At 33.7% G+C, this 9,508-nt stretch overlaps 1 long non-coding RNA gene across 1 annotated transcript; it reads right to left on the bottom strand.

Annotated features, from left to right (window-relative positions):
* Nucleotides 1-2,975: 2,975 nt before the first annotated feature.
* On the bottom strand, nucleotides 2,976-6,297 carry LOC130052058 (uncharacterized). Its single transcript, XR_008800415.1, has 2 exons — nucleotides 5,603-6,297; nucleotides 2,976-4,361 (listed from the first exon to the last, which is right to left on the bottom strand). It is a non-coding gene; the product is annotated as an uncharacterized LOC130052058 (long non-coding RNA).
* Nucleotides 6,298-9,508: the final 3,211 nt, after the last annotated feature.

The raw sequence follows: 9,508 nt of genomic DNA, 5'->3' as shown, positions 1-9,508 counted from the left end.
GGAAATATATAACACTTAGAAATACAGACTTATCGTTTCATCCAGTAGATGTTCTACCAACCCCCTATATTTGCTCCTCACGAAACCATTAACTGTTGTAAAGGAGAAAATCCAAACATACTGTGTTACGATCATTCTTTACAATAAATTAGATACTATATTTTTAAAATCATAGACAATTATTTCGTCAACAAGATGAAAAAAACCCAGGACTATTCATATATAGTAGTCAGTCATTCAAAGATATTTTGTTAAACATCTCTTATTCTACAGAATCGTACTCTGAATTAAATAATAAAACAAGAAATGCCTGTAAAACATATATACACCCATGGTGCAAAATTGAAAAGGGTTATACACATGCATCATTTAATTTATAGTAGTGCCAAACCAATTCAAAATATCGAGCAGACAATATCTTCCTATGTCCAGACTGGATTGACCTAGCATTGATAGGGGTCATCTACTCCTTAGAAATATATTACAATGCCCACTTTAAACCTTGACCATTGGCCATATGACCTGAAAATCAATAGGGGTCATCTACTCCTCAAGATGTACCAGTGTACCAAGTTTGATATCTGTCAAGCAGAGGGTTCTCAAAATATTGAGCGAATATTATCTTCCTATGTCCAGTTTCACACTGGACTTTGACCATGTGAACACAAAATCAGTAGGGGTCATCTCCGGAAGATGTACAAGTGTACCGAGTTTAATGCCTGTCAACCAAAGGGTTCTCAAGACATTGAGCGGGTAGTATATTCCTATATCCAGTTTGACTCTTGACTTTTGACCACGTTACCTCAGAATCAATAGGTGTCATCTTTTGAATTGTACCAGTGTACCAAATTTGATGTCTGTCAAACAAAGGGTTCTCTAAGTATTGAGCGGAAAGTATATGCCTATGTCCACTTTGACCTTTAATATTTGACCATATGACATCAAAATCGATAGGTGTCCTCTATCCCCCACAATATATAACTGTACTAAGTTTAATGTCTGTCAAGGAAAGGTTTCTTAAGATATTGAGCGGACATAATATTTTTATGTCCAGAGTAGATTTATCCTTGACCTTAAACCTTTTAACCTGAAAAACCACATATGAAATCTTATTACTATCAAGTGAATGGTTCTTACGATATGGAGCGGACAACATGTGGCCAACCGACCGACATACTGACCGACTGACCGACAGGCGCAAAGCCATTTAGCCCTATTCTTTGAAGGGGGTATAAAAATGCTGGAAAACCTCAATGACAATAGCTTCATAGTGTTTGGTAATCATGGATTCCCACAAACTCTTGGAATTTCCTACCTGATTAGGTGACCTGTTTTTTTTAACTCTACGAGTCCGAATTAATTCAAAAGCGTTTATGAGAAGAAAAAATATCTTGCTGCTGATGTCAACTCGACATTTAGATATATAGTGGACGTTTCATTTATTACTATAATCATTTCCATTTATATGTCTATTCCATATATTCCAGTGAACTCGAACTAAGTCTTCAATATTTCCTACACATTTTGATATTTTATTGAACCTTGGTGTTAATAGCAAACTAACAACTCAAATGTGTGACAAACACGATGGCCTCGGCTTCTCTACCATCAACTTTCCCATATCCATGTAGCAATATTCTATTAGTACCCGCAAAAAGTGTTTATGTCTCTCAACTGATTCGATATGCCAGGCATGTTCTGTGCATAATCATTTTTTTTTTAAATTAAGGTACATGTAGGCTATTGAGAGACAAGTTGATGTTAAAGTGATTAAAAGATTTTCATTTTATCTCAGCATTTTGAAAATTCTATGGTTGTGAAAACGGCATAGTTTACCAATATAACCTGTCACTGAGTAACATTTTCTTTGGGATGTTTCCTACCAATTGTTAGACCGTTCTTTACACACTGAATTTGAATACGGATTACTCCGTTTACCTGGTCGGGATGTATGGCTCACACCCGATGTGACAGAACGAAAGGGGATATTCACTCCTCTTAGGCACCTAAACCCACCTAGTGTACGTCGAGGGGTTCCTATTTGCCCAACTTTTAACTTTGTAATTCTTGTAGAAGTTCTAAAATTGATTTAATGTTTGTTATTTTAACCTGTTTATAATACCCACGAAATCAATCGATATTGTTATCTTTTTTTAAGTTTTGTAGCATAACCAAATCATATAGTTATCTTACCGAAAACAATAGATGTAAAGAAAATTGTCAAAATATATCTTTGAGCTTTAAAATTTCTAGACATTTTAACGTTAATATATATTAATTTTTCAGCATAATATCAAAGTTGAAAGGATTTTGATACTCCATGTTGTTTGAGCGTGGTCAAATTTATATCAGTCGTGAGTTCAACGTATAAAACATGATGTATCTTCAGTGTTGAAATTAATGTTTCATCGTCAACATCGTTTCAAGATGACAGAATCTTTAATATTGCACAAATTACAAGTGTACGTCTGATCTCTGTACTGTGTATCAATCATATTCATTGTCGACCTTCAATGTTTCATACTTGCTGGAATTGTTTTTCCTCTTGCAGATATAAAGATATAAAACCAACAAATGCTTTGGCAGGTGAGTTTTACTAGCATTTCCTTTCATATCAAAGCTTAGGAATATATATTCGGAATGGGGACTGAATTTCCACCAAACCACCAGGCAAGGCTATAAACTATCACCCCCACTTCCTGCTCAACCCATATGTATATTGTCTGAATTATTACAGAGTTTAGCTGTTTGTAGCAACGTGTTACATTAACAATGTCCGAATATTACGGCAATTTCAAACACGGCTGTGAGCTCTATCTATTTTACATTTGTACTTGAGAATTTGAACGTACAATATTCATTCATCGAACGGAGAGGACACAATTATTGTTTTGTTTTCAACTTCAACTATTTAAGTTCGTCAATTCATAAGTCCCTTGTATATACGTGGAAAGAAACCTACAAAAATACAAAGAAAGTTTGTTTTTAATGAAGTAGGTCAATTTAAATACATATCAAAATATATCTTGTTAAATAATATTTGACATAACTTGTGTTGAAATGTAAAGTATTCATTTAATTATATTTACTTTTTTTCAATTGAAGGGCAATAACTCTAAATGGAAAACATAGTTTACTAGTGGAGGATCCTAGTTTTTTTTTCTTTCGTTTTGTTTTATATATACACACGAAAATCAAACGCTTTCATTGATTTTAGAATTTTTATTTTGTGCTAAAGACAAAATTGATATTGAAAAGATATGTTTTAAATGTTAGGAAAAAAACCCAATCTATAAAGGTGAAACGGCAAACCCCCACCCCCCAAAAATGTATTACAATACTACTGATAATTTTTCTATTATTTATATTATTTCATGTATGGAGATGTGCATGGTTTTTGCACCAGTTTTCTTTTTGGATTAGGAAAATGGTTTACTTTTTCCTTAAAAAAGGACTTTGGAAGGGTCCATTAAACAGACCCAGGTTGGGAGATTTCAGGCTCTCATGGACTTAATTTCCGTGGAAACGAGGGTGTTATTTATATTCGGTCTTTCCTACCCCGGGATAGGAAAGACCGAATATAAATAACTTCCTCGTTTCCACAGAAATTTACATGGACTACATAATAGAAATAAATTAACCATGTAATATACATTGTTGTAAACCCCATACCCCCTCTATATTTCACACTGACATTAATCAACAAAACATTTGAAGATACACATTTTCAGTTTATTAGTGGAAAAAAAATAATTTCAAGTTTTTGAATACAATTTATTAATTGATTCACCAAGCATTAATTAACAAGTTAATTGATTTATAATTAGATTTTAGGAAAAATAACCTAGGCTAATGGGTTTTAACATGAAGATAAGATTTTCATCCAACCCAAATTGTATATTTTAATTACATATATATGACATAAATATTTCAGATATGCCAAGGAGTGGTCCCTAATTCTTTCTCTGTTTCAACTGTCCATGGAGAGTAAAACCAAAACACAGATCCAGGATTTCAAAGAAATATAGGACAGTGATCACCACTCTGATAGGGAGGGCACCATCTGATCATGATTTTCTGTGCAATATATGCCAGAGTGTGTGTGTTGCTCCCATATTAAACAGAAGAATATCAAGTCGGTTAGGCAACAGATTCAAGACAGTCCAGCACCACCACCAGCAGTAGCAGTTCTTCCAATTAGTCCCCCTTCTGTATCACTCCCATCCCCATGTACATCAAGAGGGCACACTTCATGCTGTATCTGCGAGTGACCAGGTCCAAAGTTAGTTGTAGTCCCAGTAGGAGTAAGGCATGAAATCTTAATTTCAAAAGAGGCCATCATTCGCTTCTGTACAAATCACCTACAACAAGACATAGAAGAACTTGAACCTATTGCTGACAACACCATGTTCAACAAAACAGGAGTGACATAATTAATCAAACAAGTTTTTGAGAGCTGAAATTTTGAGAAAAGAGAAAATAAGGTTGGATTTTGACAACAGTGAAAGTCTAACAGTGAGCATCAGAATCTCCTGGGAACCCCTAAAGCTGCTTTTGAGGACTTGCTGACATATGTAAACCTGTAGAATATGGAAACTTGTGCTAGATAAAAGCTTTATAACCTTTCTACCAGTGATGTATTTGTTGACAATAAAAAGGGTATTTGATTTTAGCATAATAATTACTTATTATGAACTACTAGTATTATCATTATGATACTTAACTGGCAAATAACAAACAACAAACATGATTTGTAAATGTTATTTCCTGTATAGATCTACATGATACTTCTATTTTGGGAACATTATGCAAATAGGCCAATTTAGATTATTTCTCATTCTGTGTCATTTACAAGCATGTATACATTACATGTAAATGCAATATAATCCAAACAATTTAAAACTACAGTGCCTTAGGATATATTCCATTTCAAATATGTATCTAGATGTAATTCTATTCAAATCTATATTAATGTCTGGAAGATTTTTAGATCACAGCTCATGAATTACGTTCTGTCAGTCAATAATGTATTGCACACTGCAGGGCCGTAAATTAACCTTCAATTTGGAGGAGGCAGGAAATTAGGCGGGGGTCTGGGGCCCCAGGCCCCCAGACGCTGAGCACATTTTGTGCACACTGAACACGTTTTGTGCAAAATCCTTGATTCTAGGGCCTTCTAAGATGTTACTTGACTAACTCATTCTAAAAGAAAGATCTATAATGCTTTTTAAGGGAGTTATCATGTTCTTAGTTATTGGAAACAACATAAATTCTATATGAACTTTAAATTTTATTTTTTTTTGGCTCAAAAGTTGGAGGAGGCAGCTGCCTCCTCCGCCTCCATGTAATTTACGGCCCTGGCACAAGCATTTAAAATTGTTGGTTAAAAGACCTCAGTATTTTTACATGATTAATACGTATAGGAATATGCAATTATTGATCAAGATAAATACAGTAAAATGTATACAGTATCATTTCTCAAATCGTATTTTCAGAGTCAATAATATACTGACTCTGATCCCCTATATCGGTGTTGTGTTGTTATTATTCACACTATGAAATCTACATGTACATGTAACAAAAAAGATCATTTGATACTTACTATTAGGTGTCTACAGTAATTTTCCTTTAATCAGGTTTCACAGCAAATGCTCGTTGACCGTGTAATTCCGAGTAAATTCGAATTGAACATGTTTTGACGAGACGCGGTGTCAACTTATTTCGTTACCATTGATATCGATACTCGGTCGTTTTAATACAAAAAAAAAAAAAAAACAACCAAAAAACAAAACAAAATCCAAAAACCATGGAATATGATATGAAACAGAATTGTTCCAATGATTCACTTCTTTCACCATGTAAATAGACTACATACTATATTTATTCTTCTTATTTCAGTATTTCAAAATTCAAGTAAAAATAATTTAAAAGTAAAGTTGAACAATCACGGCTTTGAACATCATTTCCAAAATATTTCTTATTTCTATTTCCCATATTTGGTCAAAAATGCTTATTATGATCATTGAATTAGCCATTCTAGCTATATGAGTGCATATAACTTGATATATTCAGAGATTTATAGGTTCATGTACATTGTACATGATCATTGCAGGTTTATTGTTGTGACGTGTATCCCGAAATGTTAATTTTTTAACATTAAATACCACAATATTCAACGTCATATTAACAAAAAAGTATAGAATATATGAAAAAAAGAAAAATATTTCTAGAAAGCCTATATCCAGAAGATTATTATATACGGAAATTATCAATATCCCAGGCTAGGCCATTTTTCATGGTTCGTGGGTCATGTTCTTTGTTTAATTTTCTTTCTTTATGGGATTGATGAGATGCGCCTCCCTTTCTTATCTTCAACGTAATACTCAAACTTGTTCCTTTTCCAAATACACAGTTCTTTAAAATCACATTTCCAGTTTAAAACAATGTTTGATATTCCAAATACACAGTTCTTTAAAATCACATTTCCAGTTTAAAACAATGTTTGATACCAAATCGATGTGATGAATAAATTTGAATTATCACACTTATACCCTAAAATCAATATTGCATCTAATTTATGTCATAAACAGCGCTATCATGATAGTTTTATATAAAAAAAAATTACCGTCATCAATAATAAAATTAAAATCAAGTTTAGAATTTTATTAGAATAACGATTTTGGTTTGAATGAATATATAGCATTATAAGAAATCAATTGGTATTCGGGAAGATAATTATGTAATTTTGCTTCTTCCAAAGCCTGTGAATAGGTTTTTCAACGCATACATTACTTACATAAGTTTATGAACCTTAATGTTTTCTGTCATAAAAATAGTAAATCGCAATTTGACAAAAACAATCCAACACCAAAATGACATATTGCTTCAAAAGGAAAATGCATTGCAGGATCCAGTAAATGTTCTCATCCTTAATCCTCATGAAAATAACTGGTGGGAAAGAGGGGGTTTAAACGTCATTTGTCTCAACAGAACTGATTATCAATAAAATAACTTTTAGCAAATTTTAGATCACAGAACCTTTCCAAAAACGTAAAACTTTTCAATATTTTACGAAACGATCAATTAAAGACTTGACTTTTTGTCATCATTAATTAATAAAAATGAAACTCGGAAATATTCATATATTGTGATTAGTGGAGGGGAAAAGGAGTTAATGCCGTTCACAGCATATTTTGAGAATATAAATGATTAATGTTTTGTAATATAAGTTGACTTTCTATTAACTGGAATTCGTGTGCCCCTTCCATAAAAATACCACAAACAACATCAGTTGTGTGAATTGTCATATATTGAGATGATAATGCAAAAGGAAATATCACCAAAAAATCAAATAAAACTGGATAACTTCACCTTCTCAAACGGGATGATTTCAGCTTCTCCATCGTCAACGTCCCATATTTATGCAGCAATATTCCATTATCACCTGGATATGGTGTTTATTATATCTCTGAACTGATCCGATACGTAATAGCTTGTTGTGCGAATAAACAGGTTTCAAATCAAAACAGGCTCCTGACAAACACATTTTCAACACTTTGTCAGCATTTCGCAAATTTTACGGTCGATCTAGTTTGCCAATTCAATCTGTCATTGGGTCAAGTGCTATCTTGCCTGTTTTCTACCAATGTCAGGTCGTTCTTTGTACACTGATTTTGACTGTGCATTACTCCGTTGACCTGATCGAGATATAGGGCTCAAGGCAGGCGTGACCGGTCGACAGGGAATATTTACTCCTTTTAAGCACTTGATTCCATATATGGCAAGTCCAGGGGTTCTTGTTTTTCCAGCTCTTTATTTTTGTATTCCTTATAGGAGTAATGGAACTGTTCGTTATCTTCACCTCTCATATGTTGTATTAACAGAAAATCAAAAACTTACATCGTTGATTCTACAGTACATGACACGAGTTTTATGCGTGTTCCACGCAACGCGGTGGAACAAATTTGCCCCAAACGCGGTGGACCTTTAAAAATGTCGGCACCTTTGAAGTTCTATTTTTCCGACATTGAAGTCCAAGGAGGATCTCCGTGGATGCCACCGCGCATTTCCGTGGATGTCACCTGTACCTCCGTCGATGCCACCGTGTACCTCCGTGTGATAAAACAAAGAAATAATTTCCGAAATGATTCACCCCAAAAACCTTTTCGCTTAGCCAGCATGCAAGCCCCCACCCCATTACTTATTTAGAAATTAGCTATCAATTATTCAATTCTTGTAATTGTTGTTTAATGATACGTTGGTGTTTTCGGTACATATCCGATTGTAGACTTCCCTGCAGACGTTCACACCTTTTTATGAAACGACCAAATTCTCGACATCCTGTATATAAACACCTGTGTTTTTCCTACCACTCGTCGGTACATTGTTTCACGGCACGTGCAGCACAATTTCACCAAATAAAAGAAGAGTAGTGAACAACGACAATCACATGCCAGTAATTTCAATTTGATAAATAGCAGTTCAAAGAAATGTGAACCATAAGCAATGGTTTATTTTTACGTAAAGTTTTCATTGTAATTAGGAATATGTGATTAAGGTCAGCTATATACATGTACATGTTTACATTGGAGATGAATTTCATTATGTACTCAACTGTGAAGCAATGTGAGCAAAGAATCAAATTTTTATCACCTAAACAAATAAAAATTAAGAATATCTTTACTTTTAAACAAACTTTTAGAAAACTCCGTACTTTCATTAAGAAAATAATAAAATAAGATGTGCTCCCCTACCTAGAATGCCCATACTTCACATTAATAATAACACGGTTTTTTAAGGTTTTTTTTCTAACTTGAAAAATACTTTATTACACGCATGTATTATTTACTAAATGTATATATAACAGCTTTTTGTCTTTATATTTCTGTATACCATTGCATAATGGTGATGAGATCCAACACATTGAGTTGAGTACAATCCATGAAGTCTTGAAATATCACAAAGTATAGAGTTGACAGCCACTAAAATAAAAATGCAGACCTTTTCTCGTTTATTGAGTAACTCAATAACTTGCGCGTCTTCTGAATGAAAGTTGTAAAACAAACGTACTAGGTTTTGGTCAGTTATAACATAATACGGGGGTAAAATTCATCTAATCTCCGCTAGCAATGGGTTTTGAGTCAACTGTGCCTTCATGGACGAATAATCTCGACTAGCGAAGATGGGGGGGGGGGAGCCTAGATAGTCCGCTTGCATTAACATGTATTATGAAGGTGAAATCGAAGAATTATCCAGTAAATCCAATGATGTTGCAGTATATATAGCATGTATTTATTTTATTTTTGACTGAGAGGGAAATAGACAGCTAAGCACGTAACATCGTTTTGGAAGGGGGGGGGGGGGGTACTCATTCATTAGTCCTAACCCGGACCAGCCGAAAAATTTAACATGTAAAGAAAACAAAATGGGAAATAAAAAACAATATCAGAATGAAAGGGGATGGATAATTAATCAGAAAGAAATTGTACTTTCAAGATTTATATTTAAC

The sequence above is a fragment of the Ostrea edulis genome, chromosome 2 (assembly GCF_947568905.1).
Source record: "Ostrea edulis chromosome 2, xbOstEdul1.1, whole genome shotgun sequence".
Lineage (NCBI taxonomy): Eukaryota > Metazoa > Mollusca > Bivalvia > Ostreida > Ostreidae > Ostrea > Ostrea edulis.
This window is presented reverse-complemented; position numbering and strand designations above follow the sequence as displayed.